Genomic DNA, 6,315 nt, shown 5'->3' with positions numbered 1-6,315 from the left:
TCTCACTGTTCCTCTATATAAGTGCCAAAAATGTGCGGGGCTTGTGGGCAGGAAATGTAATCAAACATGTTAGACTTCATTTTCGCCAAATCTGATATTGGGATCGAAAGGGATAAATAAAACCCAACTGATGCTATCTGCACAAGCAGGTCATCACATAATAAGGGCAGGCAGTGCCCTTTAGCCTGTGTGGGTGGGTATCGTACAAAGGAGGGCGATGAGAGTTTCCCTTGGGCCAATGGGGCTCAGAACTTGGCCACAGCAGGTCCTTCACTCCCCAGAGCTGCACTGGCTTTCCTCGGGGTCAGAGTGAGTGCCATGGCCCAAACACTGCTCTTTTGTCAATTAATGGTACTGCTGCAAGTGAAATAGGAAGGAAGGGAATCTCCCTTTTTTTTTTTTTTAAATGTCTTTCCCTGTCTCTGGGCTGACGCTGTGCTGCATCTCTGTGCGGCAGCAAGTGTGAGCAGCCGCTGCTGCCTGTGGCAGGGCAGAGGCCGGCAGGGCTGTGGCACCAGCCAGACCAGCTGGCTTTCTCCGGGGTGGGATCCTCTCCCTGCATTGCAGCCCAGAAAAGGCAGTGCTGAGGCACGGCTTGGGCATTTCTTTGGGAGAGCGCTGCCCCTTTGAGCCTGTGCCGGTGCACACAGCTGCATCTGCCTCCGAAATCCACCCCGCGAGGTGCATCTTCAGCGTGCTGCAGAGGAGCAGGGTGCCTTGGGAGTGAGGAAGAGCAGCCTTCAGTCTCAGCCTGCCCCAGTGCTGCCAGGGGAGCCCCTTGTCTGCTCCCTGCAGCGCTCAAGGTAACGCTGCTCTGTCTGTGGCTGGGCCACACTGTAAATAATAATAATTCCAACAAATGGCGATATTGATGCTGTTACCACAGTGCAGCGGGCAGGCTTGTACCTGCAATAGTTACTACTTGAAAGCAGATCTGAATTGCGTTTATTCTAACACGTGTCAGTGATACGCATGGGCAAAACTGTGGTTTGGGGTTTTTTTGTTTGTTTTTAATACAACAAGCGGCAATCAGGTGGCCACAGGCAGCAGACCCGCAGCTCGCGAATCCCCAGGCTGAAGCCAAGAGCAGCTGCCTGCCTGGGGGCCTGATCCTGCCCTTAGAGAAGCCAGTGGGAGCTTTGCCTCTGGCTCTACGTGGCAGCAGGTTCAGCTGTGGATTAGCACCTGTGCAGTCGGACGTGGGCAGCTGAACTCCCCGGCTGCACGGATGTGGGCTGAACAAAGGTGCTTTCACCCAGATTTTTTTTTCTTTAGGTCTGGACAGAGGTGTCCAAGCGAGGCTTTCATGGGCGTGAGCCCCCTGCCAGTTCCCCCGGGGCATCCCCCCAGCTCATGGTGAGCGCTTGGTGCGGTGCCTGCATGCTGCATCACAGCCTGCAGAGGTTGCCCAAAAATCTCTCTGCTGGATTTTCTGTTAAGCATGAAGATGCAAAGCAGCGTGCTGGCATGATGGAGGGATGAAAGTCTGCTGCCCAGTCGGTGACACCATTTGCTGCAGTTGTTCCCGAGTAGGCTGGGCTCCTCTCTGCAAGGTGTGTATTGCTACTTAACCTGTAATTGGGCAGGCTGCTAAAATTGAAAAACCAGCTATTAAGATTTCGTTGTAATACCCAGCTCTTAAAAATGAGTTATAAGGCTGTGGATACCTAAGAAAAGACTGAAATAGTTTACTTGCTTCGAAAATAATACAAGATATACAGTATTTGTTCTCTACTTTGGAGCCAAAACGAGACCCTGCTGCTAAGGTCTTAGTTGGGTGGGGAAAAGATCTTACCCAGTACAGAAGGTATTGATGGTGGGTTTGAAACAAATACACACGAAAAGCAAAATGCATGGGGGAGATTTCTGTCCAATATGGTGCTGTTCTGCAAAATGCTGGAAAAGACCTGGCTTGCTTTGGATTTTTTTAAAGAGAGGTTCTTTTTCAGTTGTTAATATTTCTTTTATTTCCTTATCTATTTTCCATTGCAACAGCTGGACATTGTGCCCATCAAGGTTTAAGTGTCAAAAGGTTGCTTTCTTTGCCTTGTCCCATGGGCAGGAGGAGGGTGGCTGGCAGTGGTGTGGGGGTACTGCAGGCAGGTTGAGGCTGGGCTTTCGCTGCTGGCGTGGGCGCAGCCATCCGGGAGCGTGGCGCTGCCTGTCTCCGCTCCCTTGCCTCAGCACAGCCCTTGTCTGCAGCAATGGCTTTAGAGCTTCACGTACCCTGGGGATGTGCTGCAGCCCTGAGCATGGACAGCCTGCAGGGTCCTGAGAGGCCTTGCTGTGCAAAAGAGATGCTGGGTGTGTATGGACGTGCACTGACCTGCAAATACACCCACGCTACCGGCACAGTTCCCGCTTTGGTACCAGCTGCTTGTTAGAAATCCCTCTGCATTGCTTTGGGGAGGGTTGTGGCTTTGCCTTCTTTTAAGGGGGTCTCCACTGGTGTCAGGGGTGACTGCACGTGCCTGAGGATGCACCAGTGTGTCCTGTGTTGATAGTAAGGCTGGGTAAGTGCAGGAGAGTTGCTCAAGGTGGTGTGCGAAGGCTGTGGCACACCTGGGACCAGCCCGTGCCAACTGCCTATTGCATTCAGTGTGAAGTCAGTCTTCCAGCCACACCACTTACACTATAGTTTCTCTTAATAGACCAAACTAATCCATTAGGGCAGCAGCTGTTTGTCATTGTCCTGCAAGCCAGGTGCCAGCCCCTGCCTGCAGAAACACAGAGGTGTGGCAGCCCTGTCCATGGGGATGTGCTGCTGGGCTAGGGTGTTGCAAGGGAAGCTGTGCTCAGGCTCCTCTTAAATGAAGCATCTTGGGGCCTTGGCTTAGCCTTGCCCTTTCCTAGAGCTGCCTGCAGCCGTGGCCTCTGAGGAGCAGCAGCACGCCAGGCTGGTGTTTTCCAGTGGCGAGGCTGGTGAGGTGTCTTCCAAGTGACCCCGGTGGCTTTTGTGCCCATGGGGAAGGGGTGCGTGTCACCTGGCGGCACTTGGGTTATCATCTTAATTAAATTAAACGGGTTTAATGCATGTACTCCTAGTAACATATTCTGCTTTCAGCTGTGCACAGAGCTGCTCTGGTGGCCAAGGCTTGCACCTTCCCCCAGGAGCGGGGACACCCCCCAGAGGAATGCATGGGGCTGTCCTTGTAGGATGACCTGGGGTGGGGTACAGCCACCCCCCCCCCCCATCCTGCTGCAGGTGAGTCTCCTTCAGGCCACAAATCCTTATTGCAAAGGCCTTTTTGCAAGGTCCTGGGGTGGTGTGGGGTGTGTTTCCCCAGGGAGCAGCTGGTCCCAGGGCACCCCGTGCCTGTATGAGCACAGGGACACGGTATTGCTCCACAGTCCCCCGAGAGGTTGAATCCGGCATGCTATTACTCTGCTAATACTGTGAAATAAACCTTCCTGTGAGTGAAAAAACAAATGATGTTGAAAGCCTGGCGTGCTTTCCCCGTGAGGCCGTCTGGTAGGGGACTGCTGTACCCTGGCATGGCTTGGCTCAGGGCTGTCATACCCATACACGTACATCCTGTGGGAACCAGGGGTGGTTCCTATAAACAGAGGGCTGGTGGAGCGTGCGGTGGCTTGGGTATGGCCAGGACTACAGCTTCACATACAAGCTCACTGAACAGAGCTTTGCTGGCTTGTTTATGTCCTGTCACGTTTTACATTGATTATTTTTAAGGGGCAGCTAAATAGTGCTGGGCTCATGTTTGCAGGGGGGAGCGTTCCTGCCGTGCAAAGCGTGGCCCCGTGTTACGCAGCAGATCAAACAGGCTCAGAAGAGCCCTTTGCCTCTTCAAACAGGAAATTTAACACTTGAAACCCAATTTATCCTCTCCATTTGCTAAAAGTTTTCTCTGTAACCAAGCCTTGAATAATTTAGGTAACATAACATCAGCATTAGGCTTCAGAAGCTGCTGGTGTGTATGTAAGGGTTGCTACTGCCAAAGGCAATTACACTGGATTATTTCAGGAAGTTGACTATTAAATCTACTTATTTATTTAGTTTTAAGCCTCATCTTTTTTTTTTTTTACTGAGTTATGCTACATGGCCACTTGGACTATTTTAAATTAATGTGTTAATGAATAGATTCAAATGAAAACAACCCAAGACAACATAGTTCATGCCCAAAGGACTGCTTGGGAGTTTTCTTTCTCAGGGTTTCATCATGAAGATGAAAATATGCTGTGTGCCATAAGGACAGTATGTTGTGTGAGTCATTTCTCTGCTAGTGTGGCCGGCTGGGCTATGGCCCTGATGGGGGCATGGGAGTCCCCAGAGGAGGGCGATGGCATCCTGCAGATGAGCAGGAGCCCCCATCTCGGGCAGGACCCCACCTCTCGGGCAGGGGATCCATGTCCTACCCCACAGCAGGGAAAAGCAGAGAGTGCAGTGGATGAGACACGAAAGGACTTGGCTGTCTCATGATGCCCCCCAGAAAGGGTTGTGAACGTGCAGCGCGGTGGGGTTGCTGCTGACAGTAGGTCTAGAGGACCAGTTTGGGCAAGTCCACCCGGCAGGCGTCACTTTCTTGGTAGCCTTTTCAATGGTCTCACCGCATGGGAATTTGGGTTTTCAGGGGTTTCTTCACTGGTGGGGGGGAAATTGGTCCAGAGGCATGTGTGAGCAGAGGATGCCTGGCAGCCAGGGTGGCACCGGAAAAGCTGGTGGAAACTATGGAGATGGACACTAGGGTCAAGATTTTGGAGGCTGGGCTTGCTGATGAACCTCTGGGCATGGCAGACTTGGGTGGGCATCTTCCCCCGGGAATTGCGTGTGCCTCCTTCCCACTCCTGGGCTGCTGCTATGCCCAGTCACCCCTGTGATAAAGACTTTAAATGTTTTTACATTCACCTTAACTTACAGTGGCAGAAATGGTTTATGGGCTCCTCGACCTGGATGGAGAACAGAGATTTCTCAGGGGCTGACCCTTTGGCAGCTGCAGCCTTTAAAGCAAGATGCAAAAGGAGAAATCCTCCTCAAGTGAGGTGGTTGTGCCTCAGCTGTGCTGATATATATGGTCCAGTGCAAATGTCATGGGAGAGGTTCATAACCCCTTTAGGTCCTTGTCTTGCTTGTGGATCTGGATTTAGAGTCAGCGTGTGCATGTAATTAAATAAACAATATGAGGTGTGTAAGTGGAAGTCATAGATTTTACCAGGCCAACCACTACAGCTGGAAGAAGTAAACAAGCTTTTGAGTGCCCTGACCCTCCTTCAGGTATGTGTAGCTATATATAGGGCTGTCTATATATACAGATTTATATATAAACATGCGTGTGCATATATCTGTGTGTGCATATATATGTGCTGATAAATAGTTTGAAATTGCAGTAATGTTGTTGTGAGATCATTTCTGTTCACACCAGACTGTGCCAGGTGTCAGTCAGGCTGGATATGGCCCCTTAAGTGTGTGTCCCTCCCTGCGCCCCCGGCCTTCAGCTTCCTCTGAAGGCGAAGGTCACCCTCTGGCGTGCCACCCGCTCTGCCTCCTTCCTGCTGAACCTGATCCCTGGGCGCGCAGCCCGGCCGAGCCCACTGGCCAGAGCTGACCCTGGTGATGGCTGCAGAGCGTTTTCTGGGTAGGATTTAGGGGGAAAACACAGATTTGCAAGAGCAGTAAGGGCACATAGGTGCAGAGTTCGGGCTGCATGCTGGGCAGGGTGAGTTTGGCTGATGTTGGCTTTTGTAGAGGTGAGGTTTTCCTAGTGGCTTTGGGAGATGTGCAGGGAGCCTTGAGCAGCCCCAGGAGCCGGAAAAAAGCAGAAAATGCTTGGTGCTGTGCCGGGGTGATGGATGGGCTGACGCCACAGGGTCTCCTCCCGTGCTGCGGTGCTGCATGGCAGTTGTCTTTGTAATTGGGAAGAAATACGGCCGCCGGTGCTGGTGGGGCACTGGGCACGTGTCAGGGTTATCGTGCCGGCAGCGGGAGGCCGTGGGGCTGCCATCCCCCCCTGCCCGGGAACTACAGGGGATATTGTGCACAGACAAGGGCCAGCACTTCCCCACATGCTTCGAGATACTGTCAGGGGATTTATGGTGGTGGCAGCGCAGGGAGCCCACCGCTGACACCCGAGGGCTGATCTCTGGGGCCGAGCATGGCATGGCCACCCTGTGCAGGAGGGAAAGTGGCTTTCCTGCTTGGGGTGTTGCCTCCAGCCCAAATCCGCTCCCATGCCCCTTGCCCGGGGCTGAGGCTGGCCTGGCTGTGCAGCTGCCGGCTGTCATCCCCCAGCGCCCCCAGCCTGGGGGGCTGCAACCCAATCTCTTCCCTTTCCCAAGGGTTCTGCCCGCCCCACCGAGCCC

The sequence above is a fragment of the Aptenodytes forsteri genome, unplaced genomic scaffold (assembly GCF_000699145.1).
Source record: "Aptenodytes forsteri isolate BGI_AS27 unplaced genomic scaffold, ASM69914v1 Scaffold467, whole genome shotgun sequence".
Taxonomy (NCBI): domain Eukaryota; kingdom Metazoa; phylum Chordata; class Aves; order Sphenisciformes; family Spheniscidae; genus Aptenodytes; species Aptenodytes forsteri.
The sequence above is the reverse complement of the archived record's forward strand: the minus strand, read 5'-3'. Positions refer to the sequence as shown.